Below are 22,741 nucleotides of genomic sequence, written 5' to 3'. Positions count from 1 at the left end.
TATATATATATATATATATATATATATACACACATACACTCATATACACAATAAAGTATGTATTGAGCGAACGTTCGTTCATCATGCATGCTCAGACCATGGACGATCACTGAACGACCGTACACACGATAGATGGTAAACGATCGTCGTCCAATCCGATCCGCCGGTCCGGTCGTTCATTTCCAGCGACTATTCTCGTTCGTCGGCGTCGTTGGTTACTTTTTTTACGAACGATTTTTGACCAATCGATCGTTCGTTCGTCGTTCGTTGTTCATTTCCAACGATAAAAATTGGAAGTGTGTATGCAGCTTAAGTTTTGTGTACTTAAAGGCACACGTGCAATGTGTTAGGAGTCTATCTTCAGTTCAGAGTGTTAGCTGGACATTAGGGGAGCTACTTGCTGCCAAGGTAGTTGCAACACCCATGAATATAATTGAATTTGCTGCTATTTTTCTTTTTTTTTTGCTCAAAATAAATATGAGCATTGCTTTTGCCAAAAACTGAACCATGCTTGGACAAAGTTTTTTGACATGGCTTCGCCTATAGCTTCCACTTGGAACTCAAATCTGGAGACAGCTGACACCCCAAACAGGAAGTGTCCAATTAAGGACCTTCATGCTCACCAGGCATTTAACTAATCTGCAGATATAAAAAAATCGAAAACAGCAGTTAAAATGACATTGTAAGATAAAGGTATTATAAGATTTTAGTGATATGGCTTGGATCTGCTATAAACCTGATTGGTGACCCAGGAAGCGGATAGAAGTAACTTAAACAAGCTCCAGGAAGGACACGCTTATTGACCCTATCAATCAGGGAAATTCTAGTGACTTGCAGTGAATGTTAGGAATTTAGCACATCCGCAGCATTAGGAAAGCAATAGTAGCTCACTAATTACTTTCATGTATACCCACAGATCAATGTTTAAGGTACTGCAATCTTTCTGAAGATCTGACATACTACACCAATTTGTTGTTCCCCGACACCTAGAAAACTATGGCTTACCTTTTTCTCAATGATGTACTGCAGGGTACAAAGAGGGAAGAAAAGAAGCAAAAGAAACATGAAAAGGACAGCTAAAGTATCAAAGACAAAATGAAGACATACAAAGAACAGGGTTTTCAGCCATCATTATCATGAACTAGAATTTGGCAAGCTATCAAAGACAGAACTAAGCTCTTGAATAGTTGTGTAATAGTTTTCTTTACTTTTGACAACTCCGTCTCCCTCCTCTTCACTTTTATGTCCAAATATAAAAGACTTGTAACAGGTCGCAAGAGCATATCTGCATTAATTTCTCCATGTTCCAAGTTTTAATGAGACCAATTCTCAGTCACTGCACACTGCTGCACCGACACATTTGTACTAACAATGCAGTGGGCTGGTTAGTTAATGAACAAGCGGGAGGGGGGTGCAATCATCAAACGCAGAGCCTCTTGTTAATCAATATTATAACAGGAGCCAAAGAAGCAGGACTTCTGCAACCTCTTGTCAAATCAAAGGAATCGCCTTGCATAACAACCCCTATCTGTCACTTCCGATGTTCAGGTTCTCATCATCAAAGTCTATGATGCAACTGGCTAGAGAGGTGTTGTGCTTGTAAGCTAATTATTTTTTCTGCTGCACAAAATGGCAAAAGGTGAGCTGTGCATGCTAAAAACAAGCACGCCTTCTCTGCTAAAATGCCCAACACTCTCCTGAATACGTGGAAGAAAATCTATGAAAAGGAAAATAAAACGCAGTCTGCCCTGGGGGATGGGTGGAACCTCTATTAAGTTTCTAGTTTTCTCACTTCTTGAGTAGGTAATACCAGAGTGTCAGAGTGTAACAAGGCATCTCCAAGATAGGAAGTGAAAAAAAATCTTCTTAACAATGTATTACAAGGAGGACCCCACTAGTGGTACATTTAGAACACATTTGCAACACCCATTCCAATGTGCTTCTTCCTCAGCACTAATGAACCATCAAGAACACAGGAATCTCTGGCCTTGAGAAAGCTGCTACTTGTGCTATAGGAAGCCTCAGTGTACCAATATTAGCATATTTTAGGGAACCGAAGAATATCAATTAATTCTGCAGGATGATAGTGCAGATATGTTCCTTCAGGGCAGACCCTTTAAAGTGATCCTGTGGGATAGCATTTATGTATTTCCTTAACAAGCAGAATTACCAAAATAAACACACAGCTCTAATGTGAGGACAAGGGTGAGCTAGGCTAGTGAGATAAATACTCAAAGTGGCCCATATATATATATATATATATATATATATATATATATATATATTTACACATACATAATGGTTGTTACATACATACATATATATATACATAATGGTTGTTAAACTCAGGGATCTCTGCTGTACAAATCTTGGCTTCCTGCAGTTGTACTTGGCTGCTCCCTTCATGCGCCTTTCCTTTGTTAATCACATCAATGGGTCAAACAGTAGGTGAAGGATAAGCTCAGACTGATCAAGAATGTCAAGTTTGGATTACAGGCTGGTCTGGGTTTAGGAACATCCAGGCTACATATGCAAACAGAGTGACAATTTAAAACACTACTGGTAAATTAAGAATTGGTTTAAAATAAAATTATACTAAGGGAAATACAAGAGCCCTCACTGCTAAACCTTGGTAAAATCTAGTTGCTTTTCTTCATCACTGATGTAAAGACTATTGGAGTCACTGCATATTTAGGAAAGGTTAGGTCATTTGTTAAGTTTTAATTGATGTCTGTGACCTCACTAGAGATATTCATCCTTCAACTTAAAGCAGAACTAAAGTTCCACTTTTATAAATTTGGGACGAGGCAGGGCTTTATTGCAGAAAGGGACAGGCGATGCAATACGCATTCTTACCTGCCTGATCATTATCCCCTCTGTCAAAATTCACCAAGCTGAGCATGTGCAGTCTAATATTGGTTGTTGAGATATCCGGCAGATCCTGGCTTTCCTTGGAGCTGTCAAGACTGGGTGACCTCCCAAACGTTTGAACAGGAGTTACACCATCTTGGACTGGCTAATCAAGATGACGGAAGAGTGATTCAAAGAGAAGAAACAGGAAGAAGAATGGTGGTGTACGCGATGAAACAATATACCAAAGAGTTTTGTTCCACTTCAAGCAAATACCACAAGGCATATAAATTCATAGATATATTCATATCATGTTATATCACACCTCAGTCTATTCCATATTATATGAAAGTTTCAAAAGTGAGGTTCGGGAGGAAGGAGGAGTGGGGTCAATTAGGAACTTTACAGGGCGATGATGCTGGAGTGGAGCACACCTAATCTCCACTCTTAGTAAGAGATGTCTGCTCGGGCTGGAAGAAAACAAATTACAGATCATAAATGGAGATGAATGTAATTACAGCTTTGTAATCATCTACATGCTGCCCAGATTCACTCACTTTGCTTTTAAATAAGTAAAATCTTTTTTTTACACTACACTATAAAAAACATTTGTGAAATGACTGTGGCAATGGATGGCAGTAGTGAACAGGTTACAGTACGTAAAACTAGACAGTTAAACATAAAAGAAATTCAATGAGACTGGAACGATGTTGTCCTTTAATGTATCAACATTTATTTTGTGGCACTGAAGTTCTCTGCTGCCAAAGTGGCATCCAATCAAACCTGTCAGCAACTTGGCAAGCCTTAGCGAAGTTTCTAAAATATATGATGTACATTGTGATTACCATGCAACGCTCTAATCTCTAGGACTATGTGCAGGGGACTGGATTGTGAGGAGACTGCAGCAATATGGCGATTATTATTAGGTCTACAGACTTTATTTTATCTTTAAATTTGTTTTGCAACATTATGACTGCAGTGAACTTTATATTGTTCAGTGATAAAGATAATACAGTGAAAACACGTTTTGTTAACCTGTGTGTTCCATCCTGATTGATCAGAACCATGACAATGTTAGGAGATCAAGCAGTAGGAGAGTTTGGTGATATGGCCAGTATTTTAGTGAGATAGACATTTCAGCAGAGAGGAAACTAGAAAGATAAAAAATATGAGAACACCAGTTTGAGCCCTGGTTCTTCCTCTAGTTTGTTCCCATGCTCTCAGCACTATAGAGAAGCCATAGTAACTTTAATAGCAGAATTGGTTTAAGCTTTATGTATTACGGTGGACCTGAACACAAAATGTGAAGATGCAATAGAAAATGTTTAAAAATGGTAATTGTACCTAAGCAGTAACCTAAAAAATGTAACACTACTGCTTTAAATTCTTCAGTATTCCTAGTGTGTATCCTCGTAGCTTTACACCTACAGCTCATATAAAGCACTCTTGTGGGATTGCTATTCCCACAAGATTTGTACTGAAATTTAGTTATGCCAATAAAGGAGAACTAAAGTTAATGTGCTGCTTACTGTTACTAGAAAATAATCTGTACCTAAAGTCTTAAAGTGAAAGGATCTTCCTGTTTTCACCTTGCCTGTACTTTTCCAATTACCTGACCATCAGTCATCTGGGTGCAGCTCTGAAACGAGAAAACTAAACCCCGCTTCTCTACCAAGATGGCTGCCTTTGCACAGATGCAGAACAAGGTGAGGCAAGTCAGTAACATGGAAAAGATCAGCTTTAGGGAACCTGGAATAATTAGCACTTATCACCTGTCCCTGCTCCGTTGCCAGTGCTGACACCATTTTCTTCTGGGTTCAAATCTTTGGCTCAGCTCTTTGCACACAGGAGTTCATTCATTCTCAGAATGTGCATCTCAGTGTACATGTAATGGAAGATCCCAAACAGGCAGATAAATTTGTTTTAATGCAGAAGGAACATGTTACGTTCCTTCTACAATAAAGAGTCCCCTACTCTTCTATATTCCTATAAAGTTTAAAGTTTTAGTCTTCTTTAAATGGTATATTAGCACACCAAAAGGGATCAAATAGGAGATGAATATTAAAGTGTATGTTTTTATTGTCATTTGTGTTTAGAGTTGACCACAGGACAAGAGGGTGGGGAAATCTTTGGCACTTCCCCCTCACAATACTAGCTATATGTAAAATCAGCATAGCAAAAACAAACAGTTCCCCATTTTGCAGAATGTGCAATGAATGAGCCTGGAGCCATCTTAAGATCAGATTCCTATAGAACCTCACTCTGACAACATGAAGGACAGACGGGATAGAGTTAATGAAATTGTAAAGTCCCCAGTAGCAGGACAGTTGCAATTTAAGACAGGCCTGGTCAGGCATGCAGATCCTTAATTACTACCACTGCAATATAAAGCATATGTTCAGAGTTTGCTGGAATGTGCTAGACAGAAAGGCAATCCTGCTAGCTGCTAGCATACTTTCCTCTTCCATATTACACAACACTAAAACTGCTCAATACGTGATCCATTTTTTATTCTTTAAATGGTTTATGTTTCTGGGGTACATGCATGAACACATTCTTTCAAGCAATTAAAAATAGGAATCCATATTAATTATTCACAAAAACTACTTGCACTAGGCCACAAAACATCTTTGTTTTAAAACAGCCTTTTAACCAGAGCAATTCTGGAACTAATTTTCTAGTCCCAGGGAACCCTGCTGAAAGGTAATATACGTACATTTCAGTGGTACATTGACCCGATCAGTAAGTTATAGATATAATAATAAATTAAATAGGAAATTTGTTGAACCTGGCATATCTGGCACCCACAATGGATCATTTTTTTTTATTTTCTTTGAACATTTCATTCTAAATAAGAAAATGGTTTTAGAGAATTATCATGAGAAATACAAAAAATAATGGCCAGCAACAAAAGAAAGTGAAAAATATGGTGCCCCTTTACTTTGAAATGTTTCCTTACACTGGCAGACAGTAACAAAAATTCCCCTCCCATTGATGATCATTACAATGTAGCTTTACATTGAGGGACAGTGTAAAAGTGGCCCCTTATATTAAAGTGTAACTAAAGTTAAACTTCTGAGTTTGTATGATCAGGCAAGTCTTCATTACAGAAAGAAACAGGTGATGTCTGTGATGAACGCCCTCTCAGCCCTTACCCCTGCACACAGACTTTCCAGCACGCTCAGCAACAGTCCACGTACCAGCAGGCTGAAGAGGGGTTTGTCACGGGGCAAGGTTACCACTCTGTTAACCCTTGCCACACACACCTTCACAGGTAGACTGCCACCATGTGCTTAGACGGAAACACGCACTAATACCCTTGACAACCGCAGTTATGCTTCTGCTTCTGTAGGGTCACCCGCTGCCACTCCAACCAGGGATGTTTCAGAAATCACAAAATTTATAGTAGCGCTTTAAGTTAGCAAGTTACACCTTTTCTACTTACAGCATTTAGAGATTCAGCTTACACTTTTTATAGTGTTTAATAGGTAAAAACATACAAAAACAGTGCATAAACAATTACAGAAAAATAAAGACTAATCTAAGAACAGTAACAGAACACTACCAGAACTATGGCAACAACATAAAAAAAAAAAAGGGAGTCGGAGCCGGAGTCACTGGGCTCCCTGCAGTGCTCAATGTCAGTGCCGTTGTCCTTAGCAACAAGATGATGTCAATGAAGAGCTGTCTGCTAAATTTACATGGCTTTTTCTATGCCAACCACAGAGGTGGGACTAATACAACAATCCAATAACAGCCAGGTGAGGGCTGTCTAAAGGTCGGTTTCCACATGGATTATGATGCTTGTGGACACTTCCCAAAATGCCCTTGTTCTAGCCATTATTCATAATTCAATAAATTCAGGTTTTATCAACTGCCAAGCCCCAGGTTTTTATTCGGTTTTTATTCATCACAAAATAAGGAGTTCACAGAGACCAAACTAGGCATGTCTGGGACTTATGGTTCACAATGATAGGCTACATATTGTTTCCAGCTTTCCTAAGGCCTAGGAGACTAGTCCTTGGTCTCAAAATGCTCACCATAATGATCCAACTACAAATCAGTCAGCCACTATTTTATACAGAATGTTATATTGAAAATACAATGATTATTATTAAATGGGTTTCAGAATACATCCCAAGAGTTCATCGTCACACAATCAGAGAGAACGATCGTAGTGCAATCAGATCCGCCGGGACGGTCGTTCATTTCCAGTGACATTCCTCGTTCGTCAGCGTTGCTGTGCACCTTTTTTGTTAACGATTATCGGACAGTCGTTAGTCGTTCGTTTCGAACGATAATTATTGCAAGTGTGTACGCAGTTTTAGAGAGACCATTGCCAACAAAGACATTTTAAAGGAAGACCATTTGTTATATTTAAAGGCAAAATCACAACTTTTTTACACAATATCACAACATATGTACAAGGTAACATTATTTTTTATGGGTTTCTAAATTTTATGCAAGCCAAGCATTTCTTGGATCCAAACATGGGACGAGCGCTGTACACACGTAAGATTCTCATCTATCGGACGAGAACAATTGCACATGTGTACCTAGCCTAAGTCTGGCACCTTTCTCCACCATGTCATCACTAATAAAGAGCCATCATCATGTACACTAAAAGGCAGAGTAAAACCCTCTCATCATAGCCATGGGGGGGATGAAGGAAGGATGTATAGTCCATGTGTGGTCAGTTTATGTCTATGTTTATCTATACACATAATTGGTCTAATTCCAGCTTAACCTAAAAAAAATCCATACAAATCTACATTTTTCACTAACAAAAGTCCCTGAGAAATCTTTTATGCATAAGAACAACAGAAATGACTTTGGTGTCGCTCAAACATCTGCACTGCATGATACAAGACAGAGCAGCTCAGCCTTCATAAGCCGACCTTTACAGTAGATGAAACGGAGTGGGTTGAAGAAGTTTAGTGAAGAACTTCAGACAACCTCCCGCAGAGAGACTGAATCCGCCGTTTATTGCAAAATGTACTGATAATACTGAAAGAATAGCTGACGAGTCGTGCTAACTGAACACCTATGAGGATACAAATCCGAACTAACAAAACTTATGAAGCTGTCAAAAAAGCCAACGCTGGCCACACACATTATTATGTATGTCAAGGCAAAATAATGCACATTTCTCCGAGATAAGCTCTTTAGCTACAGCTCAATAATTGTTCCAGAGATATAGTGTACTCTCCGACATAACACACTGGGGCTGAATTACTAAAGAAAATTACAAAGATTTATGGAAAAAGCAACAGGTATTTTTGTACTTATGTAATCATTTCATCAAAATAGGAAAGGTTAATTATATACATACACTTTACATTTTCAACACATCATGGATATGCAGTTTAGAAATCTGCAGCTACTGCATATTGCCGTTATGTCTATAAAACCAAAAAATCCCTGAATGTTTGTAGGCCTTTGTTGACGGTACAACCTGAAGAATTATGGCAGTTCTGAAGTCAAATGGGGGTCCAACCTGGTACCAGCAAGGTGTAGTTCCTTAGGTGGTCGGTAAATGTGTGTGTATATAGGGGGGGGGGGGGGCAGTGATCAGCTATAACTATAAAACCAGTTTACGTCCCCCTTGTGCTGGTAAAACTGTTTTGAACCATCAAGAAATAGACTCCACATGACCTATGATGGGGGTGTCCTGTGGTTTCTGGCACCAAGACAGAATCTTTATTAAGAGGTAGCAATGCAGACTTCATAGCACACTTCAATGCCCATGTGTTGAACGGAATTTTAACTAATAGGTGCTCTTACCTAACATATGTGTGCTGATTTGCAGAGCACTAGAAAAAATAGCACAGGTCAATATTCTGAGCTGATATTAAGTGTTAATAAAACCGGAATTTTTTTTTTTACAATGCATAAATAAATAATGTCTTTTGCAAAATGGCTGCTCAGATGAAGATGTTGGGAATTTGGAGTCACATCTTGAACTCTTGGTCATAATTCCCAAACCAATTTTGATTACATTTGTTAGTGTGATAAAGTGCATGGCCCTGCTAAAAGGGACCACCACAATCATGGAATAATCATGCCATGGTCTGCAACAATTTTAAGAAGGTAGTACACTGTACAGACACAAGAAAAATAAAGTACATCCTCCTTTAAAGGTAAGATTTTGTGTATTAGGTCATAATAAAAATTCATCTGGTCCCTAGTAGTTTCTTAAAAAAGGTAAATACAATCTCACATGAACAACACATGACATAATATACCAGGTCGGTATTTATTTAACAAAGTCCAGTAAACACACCCTTAACACTCCCATAGCAAATAAAAGCATATATAGAGGACAGGTTCTACTAATCAAATGCTCCTGATTAATTTATTATCAGTAAGTGTTCACACCTCCGTAAAATCAGAAGTTTTGGCAGTCTGCTGGTCTGGAGCATTCAGGTGTGTGTTAACAAAATGCTAAGAAAGAAATACGTCAGCAATAACCTTAAAGCATTGTTGCTGCCCACCAATATGGGAAGGAATATAAAACCATTTCGAGGTCTATCATTCTACTCTGAGAAAGATTATTTATGAATGGAAAACAAGACAATTGCCAATCTTTCCAGAAATAAATGTCTCAGCAAATTCACCACAACATGAAATGATGCTCAGAGAAATTGCAAACACCACAAGAGCTACCTATCAGAATCTACCCCCCTCAGTTAGCATGGTAAATATTAAAGGTCATTACACTAAAGAATCGAACAAGTATGGATTGTTTGGAAGGGTTTCCAGGAGAAAGCAACTCCTCTCTAAAAGAAAAAAACATGGCTTTTGGGCAGATGAGACCAAGTTGATATAAGAGATATTTGGCCATTAGCACAACACCACACGTGGAGAAACCCAAACACAGCATCTTAGTACAAACAAGCTATACAATTTGTAAAGCTTGGTGCTAGAGGGGTGATTATTTGAGCTGATTTTGCAGCCACAAGACCTGGGCACCTTGCAGTCATTAAGTCAGCCATGAACTCCTCTTTATACCAAAGTATTCCAGAGTCAAATGGAGGGTTATATAGGTGCGACAGCTAAAGCCTGGCTACAAAACAACATGAAAATGATCCCAAGCACACCAGCAAATCTACGGCAAAATAGGTGAAAAAGTAAATAATCAATTGCCCAGTCAAAGTCCAAACTTCAACCCAATTAAAATGCTGTGATGAGAAATTAAAAGAGATGTATATTATTAAATGCCTATAAACCCCAACGAACTGAAGCAGTAATGAAGAGTGGGCAACAATTTCTGTACAATTATGTAAAAATGTGTCATACAGAAAACAGCTAAAGTGTACTCAGTTTTTCTAACATGGCTTCTCCATTTTTGGCTTTATTCTGTTATTTAAATAATGCCATGGTGGAACCTGTTGTGTTTCACACCTGAGGTCTAATTTCACAAAATTCTTTTCTGAAGAAAAGAGGTGAATATATTAGATCTGTTGTCAGAGGCATCAGAGCATTTAAGAATAAGGCATTTAAAGAATGGATATAGCAGAAAGGATACAGTAACAAACACAGAAATCTATATTTCAGCTATAAAATAATTTTTGAAAATTGGGGTGAGATGAAGGCATTTTTTTTTCAATCTCTCTATAATTGGCATGTGGTTGCCATAGGAAACACAAACATTCTTCTCTCTTAGCAGCTTTTATGTGAGTGACCAGCTAAGTGTTAAAATATAACAACTGTTGAAATATATCTTCCTAATTCATAACAACCCAAAGTCACTTTTTTTTTTAAATTAGAGAACAGAAATCAAATAGAAGGACCCCTCTCATTCCTAAAAGCAAAACATTTGTATTCCTAGTTTTACGTGTTAACCAGATATTGTGGGAAGACATTTAAAAATATTTATCAACAAGGCCATTACATTAATATGTGGCATAAATAAGCGAAATTGCTTGTAAAGTAGCACATATACCTCCGAAATAGCTTGTAACGAGGCAGTAAAGATTTATAGGGCTATAAATTAGACAGCCCAGCAACAATGAAAGTATTGAAAAGAAGAGAACCAAAACTGCTGCTTAAGATCACAGAAATGTTTTGCATGTGGCTGTAAATTTGAGTACATAGAAAATGCTGGGTGTGCCAAAAAAAAGTCAGCGGAGGGACCATTTCTGATGGAGTCACAAGAAATGATGACAGATTTGTAGCTGGCTGTACTCTGAGAGTAAAGTATTCTCCAGCACTCCTGCTGCAATTCTGACAGGTCCACGGAAATAAATTCACCTGCTAGAGTAAAGGTAATCATGTGCTTCCCATAGATTTCAAATACAGGAAGTCCCAGAGTTAAGGACATCCGTCATATAAACGACTTCTAGATACGAACAGGGCTTGTGTGCAGGACAGAGGCTTGATGGGGGGAGGGGGCTGGTTTGCATGACTTGCAGAAAAAAATCTTTTGCTAAACTCTGCTGAGGGTGAGCTCTTCTGCAAGCTCTTGTAACTTTTTAATGACCAAGATGAACTCTGCAGTTGTTTCTTTTTGCAAATCAAAGCAGAGCTTACGCCAGAAGATTATGAATGTCTAGGCTCCATAAAGTTTTTTCTTTGCTTTGTTTGTGCTTAACTCACAGTGAGGATTTTATACAGTAACTGACACCAAGCTGCTTAATAAAAGGGTGAGACAAACATCTGTCCTAATTGCATTTATTAAAATACTGTACCTGTTCTGATTTACATACAAATTCAACTCAAGAACAAGCCTACAGTTCCTATCTTGTATAACAACCTCATGTCTGTGCTGACCAACCACTATTGGTGGACCAATTAATCTGCAATGTTACAACAAGCACCCTGATCATTACTAACCCCTTATTCAGCACTGACTTCCTCTATTCATATAATGAATGGTAACATTTGTCCAGTGGTGTCTGCCCATATCTTATAAATGAACTATAACAGATGTGTGTCAAGAAGATAAGAGAAACTAGGAGAACATCCTAGACTAAACATTCATGTTGGGGAGGAAGACCTACTGCAATGGTAATTATTTAGCTGCTGCCCAGAAAGTAGCTTTATCCACTTTTGTTTTCTACCCCAGTACTTTTGGTTAGTAATCTGATGCTCCTTGATCACCTATATACCATGAAGAAGAAGAATTCTCAAACACACCCACTGCAGGCTCCATGCTGCTCCTCCCATACAAAAGTACTCCTGTACAAATAAAAGAAGCTTTTAGATGTACTTTAATTTTAGATGGAAATTATTTTTTTCTCCTTCTTGACCATGTTTACTTTACCCTTCACACATGTCTGGAAACCAGCAGAAAAAGGGGCATATCTAAGGCTTCAAGCTGGGCAATATCAGCTTTAATGCTCATTTACAGGCACTGTCATTGTGTACAGCCAGATCTGGAAAGCATGAAGTCTCTGTGGAATCCTGTGGGCAAACAAATACCTTCATTATCTCAAATGGTGAACCCACACTGAACAGCTTTCTGTGTTTACCAAACAAAATGCAGGAAAAATGTAAAAAGAATTATTGCACAAAACACTTCAAAGGATGAATAACACATAACGGCATTGCTTAATATGGCTCAAATGCTGCTCCTGCACCGTAGCAAATGAAAGTTATCGAAATTCCTTTTTATTCCTGACCTAGTTTACAAATAAGCACAAGTAAATGGCAGTGCAGATCCAATTAACAGGATAGCCTTTCACACATCTGCAGCAGACATGAAGAAAAGGGTGAGATCAGAACTGCAAAAAAGAACTTGTTTTTAAGGAAAAACTCCCATTAGGATAAACCTTGTCAGTATATGGTTATAGCAGTAAATCCATTTCTGTATTCTGTTATTATAAATATAGATAAATATGCCCTGGAGTTTACCAATTAGCTTCCTGCAAACACACACCTATTTACACAATGCACAAATATGTAATAATGGAATCCTGGGGAGGTCCAGTGTGTAATAAAACTACACAAGTACAAAGAGGTCACAAAGCCATGAAGTGGTTCATCTACTACCTAATTTATCATCTAATCTCTGAGAGACTGAAAGTAACTGCTGATGTGCCAGAAATATTGTATGTCACTACCTTTCTACTTAACATGGTAACACTGCTCTGTATTATTTGTAATCCATAATTTCTGGTGTATTACAATGAACACAGATGTTTCCTTGTCTCCTTGAACGCCTCTACAACTACAAAACTGCTTCTGCACCCCAGAAAACACAGCATATTGTCAGCTTACAACATTTCTGTCAGAACCAACTGCTATTTGCTGCTATTACTGAACAGATAAAAATGCTTTTAATGGTATATTTAGGACCAAAAGGGAGCCAATAAGATAATTGTTAGTGATTACAAAACTCTTATTTTTAATCATCCTAATTTACTCAAGTTTCAAAACAACTAAAAGGTATGGAAAGTCTAACAATTTATTTTATTTAGAAAGCAGTCACAAACAATAGAATGCAGCAGAGGAGGACTCTTGCTCTAGGTGTGAAAGCAGTGGTCTTTCTGCAGAGATCCATAACATCTACTTTTTAGTCAGACCTATTGAGTTCCAACCAGCAAAGCACATGTCCCCTTGTGGTTACAGAGATCAGGCTCCCACAGGTTCTGCAGTGACCTCTTTTTTTTTTAAAGGCATTCCGGGAGAGAACAGGCTTTTCTGCTTGGCTATGGCTGCTTTCTAAAGAAGAATGTAAGAATTTGAACACCTCTTTGTTTGGATGTAAAAAGCTCAGAGTTTTATTAGCTTAATACTAATCAGTCAACAGATAAAACTAATGCCTCCAAATAGAATAAGCTACACAAGTAGTGATGAATCCTGTATGGACACACAACCAATGTGCGTGTAATTGCTACAAGTCATTACTGCATGCTAGGTGTGTAGCTAACTCCACAAGGAGCCATTAGTTCCATCAGCTTAGTAATGACATATTTGTAGTATGGGTAAGATAGTAATAATCTCCTGTGTAGCTCTAAACTAATGTAAATACATTTCTCAGTAGCAATATATTAAAAAATCATGTAGCTTAGCCCTTAAAAGTTTATCTGTAGTAGATTCGAGCAATTCGGCTACTTCATATGGAAATTGTCTCTTGCTATCACACAAGTCAGCCTTTACCTGTACAAAAATTGCTCAGAACCTACACATTGTTCATATTGTGAGTTATAGGGGGATTTTCAGGAAAAGCATAGTAACAAAGGAGGCCCCCATTCAATAGCTCTGGGGCTTTCTTGGTCCCCCTGTCTGAACTAACCAGGCTTCAGTGACTCCTTTTATTGAAATCTGGTACCGTGAAGTGAGGACAGTGTAGGATTATGTCCCCAATGGGGACCAAGGAGAGTGAGTTTCCCAGTGGACTTCATAAAGTTTATTGTACCAAGCAGCAGGAAAATTAAGTATTTACTGTCTACTTTAACAGGTATGACTTTTTAGATCTCAAATAAAAAGCGGAAGGCAGTGTGGTTCATCAGGAACACAGAGACATATATGATCATAAAGAATCAAGTATGCTCACACAGGACGGGACAGTTCCTTCACAGAATGGTAACTTGGAAAGACCGATGAGGACACAGTAAGCAATCAAGGCAGGTTAAGCTCTTCAATAGTAGAACAGCATCAAATCTGTGTCAAATATCAACTAAATATTCATTGAAATATTAAGTAAATCACCAGACCATAATCCTCCATAGAATCACTGTTCCTCCATAAAGCCAAGGATCCTGTCCTGTGTATGACTTTTTAGAGATTGATTTTTATAATGGGCTCACTTTAAAAACAAGCACCTAAAAAACTAACTTAAGATTTATGCTCCATATTACCTTTTTTAAAAGCACAACAAATGTTTTCTGATAATTTACATTTTTTGTGTATGGGAAGGTGGAGGGATCAGTACAAATGCAACAGAAACCTGAACCTGTAAGGTATTTAAGTTTTTTTCTTGTGTGGCCTAACAATAAAGATTCTGGGAAACTAAAATATAATTTAAGATATAATTGACATTTAGAAACATAATTACATGAGTTAATGGAGTTTACCAGAGCTGGAGATGGCTGAAATTCTAAAGATATGAAGCTAACACTACGGCATGTTTTTCATTAATAGAGCTAGACTGTAGGGAAATATTTTATTCATTCACAGAAATGATGCTGCAACAATCCCGGCCTCTTCATAGGACGCTCCACCTGCTTTATTCTGTTACGCTGCAACCAGGAAGACATAACTCCTTTATTCTCCTTTTGCTTTGCCTTAGTTGTGTCAAAGCAGATTCAGGGTCCCATCACTCCAGAGTATGAAGTTTGTTGCTACCCACAGCCAGTGCATGGCTTCCACTTATCCTAAATGGAACCATTCGGAACTTCTCAACTATGTCTGAATTTCCTTTGTTAGTCAGAAAACCATCTCCTTAGTGCATTGGGTTTCACTTTAGGACTATGAACACAGCTTCCTTGTCTTTAGGGTGATGGCTACACAGGCTGAAGCAAAATTTATCCAAAGGAGTGTTATGAATTACCAAAATGAAACGTGGCAGAGATTTGTGCAGCCTTTTCTTAGATCAGGTAACAGTTGGCATACTGAAATGTCTTTCCTAAAGCTTGTAAACGATAGATAAGTGTTGTTTGAAAAAAGCAATGTCTGAAAGATGCCCGACTCTTTGTTCTATGATCGTTTATGAAACTTTAGCGACAGACAAGGATTCTTGGGTAAAACAAATGACCATCCTGGTGTTTTTGTTTGTCTGGTGATCTGGCGTGTGTACAGTTGCTGTACTTGTACTACCCAATCTCCTACTCATCACATCTGCTGTCTGTACAGTCATCTTTTCATTTTATGCTATCATTGCTATGCAGCCTTTTATAAGTCAGCATTCATATTTGGCTAATCATTAGTTTTAAAAGGCTTTTGTGAAATGTCTGTATATAGCTTTAGGCAATAGGTTTAGAAGTTGGCTTTTGAAAAGATCTTCTAAATGAAGGACAGATAGGTGCACATTAAGGCAGGGTGGGCACACACACAACAAATCATTGCGACAATTGACTTTAAAAGATTAGCTTATCTGCAAATTGGAAACCTCTGCAGACTTAAGATATGGAGACAAAATTGTTACTAGGTTATATTTAGAGATCTAAACTGCTTTCTTATTAGAATCTCATTAAAGATAATTGAACACAGCCTCCCCCAGCCTAAAATGGCTGATTGAGAATACAACGCACAATGCATTTTATAACAGATTGTATCTTACCAGATCAGCTCTTGCACCTGTTGATCCCCTATGGATCAGAGCAACTTTCCTGCTAAGGCCGTATTGATTTGATTTTTAGTGATTGCACGCTATTTATTTGAATGGGTTGTCAAACACAGCACATCACACACAAAGATAGGGAATGCACCATGCTGCAACACAACTGCACTGTCATAACCATAAATGACATGTACTGTGCTCTACTGCACATTGCATTAACACACAAAAAACGCATTCAGTATTACACTGCACTAGTGTGAATAAGCCCCACCTGTGGATAAAAAGAATACAGTTAAATACTAGATTGCAAGCTCTTCGGGGCAGGGTCCTTTCCTCCTGTGTCACTGTCTGTACTCGTCAGTCAATTGCAGCCCCTATTTATTGTACAGCGCTGAGTAATATGTTGACGCTGTATAAATCCTTATTATTATTTTCCACCTTTTGTCTTTTTTACAACGACTCTACTGTGATACAGAACAAGCACCAGATGTCCGTAATAAAGCTGGGATTTTCTAGCACAAGCTGCTGGAAATGAAAGATGGGGGGATACAGAGCAAGGTGAATGCCCAAAGTACTTTTCTCTTAGATTGTAAGTTCTTTCGGGCAGGGTCCTCTCCGCCTCTTGTGTCCCGGTCTGATGGCGACCACTCTGCACCATCTGTGCAAAGTGTTTTGAAGTGGCCACTTCACAAGTTATCATCAACCTATACCAGGAAGTGTTATGAGGAACTTTTAGCAGGAACACCGGGTATTATTTTTTACAACCTGCAGATTTACATACCTTTTGAAATGGCATTCATAAGTTAAAGCTTGTGGGGGATTTTAAGAGTTTGGGTTGAACTTCACTTGGGTTAAAACAACCCAGTAAGAGGATATAATATTGGGGTATATATATGTAAAATATACCTAATATATATGTTGTGCCTATATATGCAGAAACATTATTTCTAATTGAAGGTTGTATTTATCAAATTACCCTCAAGTGGACGGTTTCTCAGGGGACAAGAAGGGCTCCCCTGTTGGTAAAGTGGCGAGTACATTACCTGGAACACACAACAGTGCAATGCATGTCCTACAACAGGCTACAGACATTTATTGGTTCCATTGGTACCTGGAAAAAACAGACACAGGACCACAATTTTCTAATCCATGTCAGTATTATCAAATTTTGTCCACAACACAATGCAACCAGTTGCGGCAATAACTATAGAGCAAAGAAGAGACAGAAACATTGTGTCATTTAAATTAATTTTATTGTCTAGAAGAAAACACAGTTTGTTTTTCTTCTATCAATAAGAACAATGGGTTCCATGTCACAAAATCAACAAGACAGCACTCCACACCCAAAGAAGGCAAACGTGTACATACTATGCAAATCTTTACTGAACACATTGCACCAAGTCACACAGACCTGTTAGGATATGGGAGTTGCTGGACTGTTTCTGAAGGTGAGCTGACATCTGGATCATTGCTTCAACTAGGTCAGAGTCACTGACCTGAAACAAGCATGAAGTCAGTGACATGTTGGGACACACAATGTACATTTGTGTCCATCAGCCAAGCGTTTCTGTTTATACTAAAGAGAGAGGAAGGGTGTCCCAGCCAAATATTTCTAGTAGAGGTCCAGGGAGGGAACTAGCTCTATTCTGTCCCATGATAGCAATGCCTAGAAATATGTGTTACCGGCCAGACCCAGCAACAAACATGTCTGTGGATACATTTTCTGCATATTGTCTATGTCTTCATCAAAGCAGGAATATCATTCAGAAAACACCTCAAAACTAGCAGTTATTCGGCCAAAATTCAGCAGGATCTGTCAGCACATTCACATTCAGGGCCATTCAGTTATGCAGCACTTCACCAATTCAATAAAACAATGTTGTCTTTGGCTGAGACAGTATGTTAACGGTGTTTATATTAACATAATGGTAAAACACTTGAAATCACTCAAAACTTTTGAATCTGCAATATCCAGACACAAAGCAGCACTCACAACTCCATACAACTCATGATGCTACAAAGTTGAAGATTTAAAGTGGTGCTGAACCCAAAAAGTGAACATTTGATGAAGAAAGGTTAATAATACCCTGAACAAAATACAGGGTTTTGTATTCCTCCTGAAAAATAGCAGTGTTCTTTCCAGTATATGAGGTGCCCAGGCACAGCAATTTTTAAATTTGGGGTTGATTTAATATAGGAGCAGCCAAAGTTTCACCCTTTTCACAAACATTCACTTTTCAATGTGGACATACATTGTACTAAGTGAGCAGCCTTTACCCTTTTAGTAAACCAACCCCATTGTTTCAATCAATGCACGCCATCATCTTCTTTGGTATGGAACAGTTTTTCTTTAAAAAGGAAACTGAAGACTTCTTAAATGGTTTTTACATACTCATGTGAAAGAGAACAAAATATGTCAATGCTTTTAAATCTATGTTTGCATTAAAAATTTGTAATTGTGTGTGTATACAAATGGTACAACAGGCAGGCAACTATCAATTTAATGACAGCAACAGCAGCTCCTCTACTTTCAGAAGAAAGAGATTCTTTTGAAGACAATCAACACTGCATTCGGATTCTCCAACAATTGTTCCACTTTTAATAAAATGTTCAATATAGATATACTGACAATATTGTCAGTAAGCAAGACCAGTACCCTGGTATCCATCCGAAGACAGAAATGTCCTGATATCTCCAGGCATAGCACAGCTATATGCCTCTACATACTATTACAATGCTTAATGTTTCATATTCCATGCACATATAGGCAGGACAAAGTTCCAGCTGTGTAACCACACGAAGTATAAATGTAGTTGGAGGTAAATGACAGCTCAGCCACACGTCAGCAGCAAAGGCATTTATGTAGACTAGACACACCTGAACAATGTGTAAGGTTCAAAAGGTTCCAGTGCTACCTGGACAACACACCTATTCCAGGGCTCTGTATACTAACAGTGTCTGAGTTACTCAAGGATATCCACCCCTCCTCCAATTCTAAGAGCTGAGAGTTAAAGGTTTCTTATTTTGTTGGAATCAAATTTATAATAAAACATTAACAATTCATTAAAGTAAATGTTCAATAAATGAAAAAAAAATATCTGTTCAACCTGATGGAAATCTTTTGAGCAGATAAATAATTGCATGTGCTAACTATTATCATATTTGTAGCTCTCTGTGGACTACAGAACAACCTCCCCTTTTCCACCCAGGTCCCATGTTGCTCATGGAAAAGACTGGAAGTTTACCTAAAACTTTTCTTCATTGACATTCATATATGTGGCAATGTGATAATCATCACAAAGTAATTGAAGACTTGAAATGACTTGAATGAACTAGGTGGGAACATCTGATCACTTTCTAGGACTTTGCTGTAGTTACTTTTCTGTAATTAAATGTAACTGTATTAAAGCTGGACTTCACAATTGACAAGCTCCTGGCAGACTCCTGGTACAGTGCTTACTTTCTAGCAATGGCTTAGGTACGTTTTTGTGATTCCCAGTGGATAAAAATGGGAGAAAATGTACTAAATATTTACCATGGCCTACTTAAGGGATAAGCAGCACAGGCTAGTTTGGTCCCTTGCCTGTGGGAGATATAACTTGCTGGCAGTCACCTAATCACAGATACACAGATTTCTTACAAATGTTTAGTTGCTATGGGGTAAGATCCACAGTTCATATCTAATAGCAATTAATCCCAACAGATCATGTTCTATCAATTAAAACAAGTATGATCACCAGTGAAAGGGAAAGCTATGGACTTTAAGGTTTGTTTACAAAAAATTTCTATTTATAAAGGAAAAAAAAATCTGCAATTTTTATAGAGAATTGCAGCACAAGGAATTCTGCTATTTAGGCCCTCTTATGTAAATGTAAGTACAGGAATCATTTATATTCTTTCAAATATGCCCCCCTGATTTCTTGCTCCCGTAACTCTCAGAAGCCTGTATGTAGCCCTAATCGAAATTACACAAACCTGTTTATTAGAATGTGGTTCAAGAGTGTTCAATCTATGGTAAGATACTTGAAGAATGACATTCCTGTAGGAGCATAGAAATGTAATGATTCTTACAATACTGGCCCCGATTATCTGTGCCCTGACTATCTGGGTATAACTAGTGAACTCATTTTCCTGACCTGTTCTGGTATGCCTGATCTACATTTATAAATAAATATGCCACGCTAATATAGTTCCTGGAGGAAGTTGGTAAGATTCTGCATACGGCTCTCCAAAATGATTTGAATGTATTTTGTAGAACTGGAAGGGATTGTTTTTTTTAACAAAAGATTACAGTAAACACTAAAACCTTCACCCTGGAGAAAACAAACAGATGTGATGTCTTCTCCCTCTTTACCTTTGTCCATGACAATAACAGGTTTATTAGAATCCTAAAAGTTACCTTCCAGCAAAAGAGCTTTGTGTGTACTTTGTAGAACTGCAATTTCAGGACAACAAACTCTGCTGAAAAGTCACCACATTCGTGACTGGGAATTGTCCAAGTATGTGTTAAATAAGGCTGATTCATCTATAGTGAATTTTTCATTCATACCTGAGAATGCAGCTTGGAAGGCTGCGGATCTGTCTGGATGTCAGCTTAATGTACTCCACTGTACAGCAGAATTCAGACTTGAAGTATGGGCAGTGCTAGTAGCCAATCAGTTGTTCTGCATGCACATCTGCTGATACGATACATCCAGACATAAGAGAGGAGAACATGCCCCTTCTCTGTCCAATCAGAATATGTTACCACGTTTCACTGCTTTGTTGCAGTAGAAGCAAGTCAGATAAATCCTCCTGGCTGCACTATTAATCCCAGGACTGGTTGGACAAAGATGTATATGTAGGTTATACACATCTGTATTCACCTGTATGAATGAAGTTAACCTTTAACTAAGATATACGAGAACATCATTCAGGTATAAACCCTTCCTGTGTTTTATAAAGTCACAGCAATCAGTTAAGCAGGGATACAGACTGCACTGCCCTTTCCCACATAAACGTATGTCCTTTACCTTCATATGTTAAATATTATTATAAAAAATAAAACAGTACAATCATGTCCATGGAAACACAAGGAAAACTTTACCCAGAGAACCCAACAACTCTGTCTTTACAATATATACCCCATCACATGACTTTACATAAACTTTGCTGCCACAACCATCACATGAGATGGCAAATGAGAGATTTCTGTATGTCAGGGGAGGATAGCAATCTGAGACTGGTGACTGACCATCATGGAGAATAATAATCATCCCATGATGTCACTGGCACCACATTCACACAGACTACTCATCATTACTGAACACAGACAGCTGAATATAGATAAAATGCACACATGTGATTATATATGTAATATTATACAAAGAGGGGGCTATTTATAAATCAGGGAGCCTGACATTACCTGGTGAAGAATAAATCACTGTCATTGGAACACATGGACCTGGAAGATTCTCCACCAAGAATGTCAGATTCATTGCTTTATAAATAGACCGCACAGATTCATTTAAAGTGAGGAAATCAAGTGTCCAAATAAAATGAGCCAAATAAAAAAAAAATGGATGCCCAAAAACAGCCTAACAACCACTTAAGGCATCAAAAACAAACTACACAGCGCCGGTCATACTTGGCTCTGGCAGACGTTCACCACCACCACTCACAGGTTGGACAGTGCAGTGTGACACATTCAGTGTGTTATCATCACACATCTCCGATACACCCAACCAAAAGCTCTACAGGTCACATACTCTCCTGATTGTCAGCTGAAGACACTAATATGACAGGTAACCAGAAACCACCCACCGCAAAGTGTCAGCTCAGTAGGGGAGTCACACACAGCTCACACTTAATGACCGTTGTTTGACAATCACTTTCAATGCTGCAGGTACTCGTACCAAGCTTTGTAGGAAATTAAAAACTCCTGACATTGGATTCTTGTTGTCCAACATCAGTTCTGAAGCACCAATACTCTGTGTAACACTATGGGACATTTATATTTATTAAGTTCTTGGTGACACAGTAGGGGCACAGACAGTCACTGCTCTGGGCACACATACTCAGTGAGGTACATTCCCTGGAACTTGCGCAGCACACTGACACAATAGTTGGAGACACAGCTGCTACAGTAACTGGGGACAATACACAATACTGAAGAAGTTGTTTGGGACACTGACATCTGGGGTACAGACACTCCTGACATATTCCTTCATGTGAAAGTTGTACAACTCTGGCAATGCAGTTTGGCACATTGACACTTCTGCACAAAAACATAGGACACTGACACTACTTATACAGCAGCTTTGGACATTGACATTTCTAGCACAGCAGTTCTTTTACAGAGACACCACTAGTGACACCGACACCACTAGCGCAGCGGGATGGGGCACCGACACCACTAGCACAGGAATTGGGGGCACAGACACCACTAGCACAGGAATTGGGGGGCACAGACACCACTAGCACAGGAATTGGGGGCACAGACACTAGCACAGGAATTGGGGGGCACCGACACCACTAGCACAGAAATTGGGGGCACTGACACCACTAGCACAGGAATTGGGGGCACTGACACCACTAGCACAGGAATTTGGGGCACTGACATCACTAGCACAGGAATTGGGGGGCACCGACACCACTAGCACAGGAATTGGGGGCACTGACATCACT

At 38.6% G+C, this 22,741-nt stretch overlaps 1 protein-coding gene across 1 annotated transcript in view; it reads right to left on the bottom strand.

The window, feature by feature from the left end:
* Positions 1–22,741, bottom strand: part of GALNT10 (polypeptide N-acetylgalactosaminyltransferase 10) — a 130,495-nt gene that overhangs the window by 106,898 nt on the left and 856 nt on the right. The gene's annotated exons all lie outside the window — the stretch shown is intronic.

This window comes from Pyxicephalus adspersus, chromosome 2, assembly GCF_032062135.1.
Source record: "Pyxicephalus adspersus chromosome 2, UCB_Pads_2.0, whole genome shotgun sequence".
NCBI classification, from domain to species: Eukaryota; Metazoa; Chordata; class Amphibia; order Anura; family Pyxicephalidae; genus Pyxicephalus; species Pyxicephalus adspersus.
Note: the sequence above shows the minus strand (reverse complement) of the source record. Positions and strands in the feature narration are given on the sequence as shown.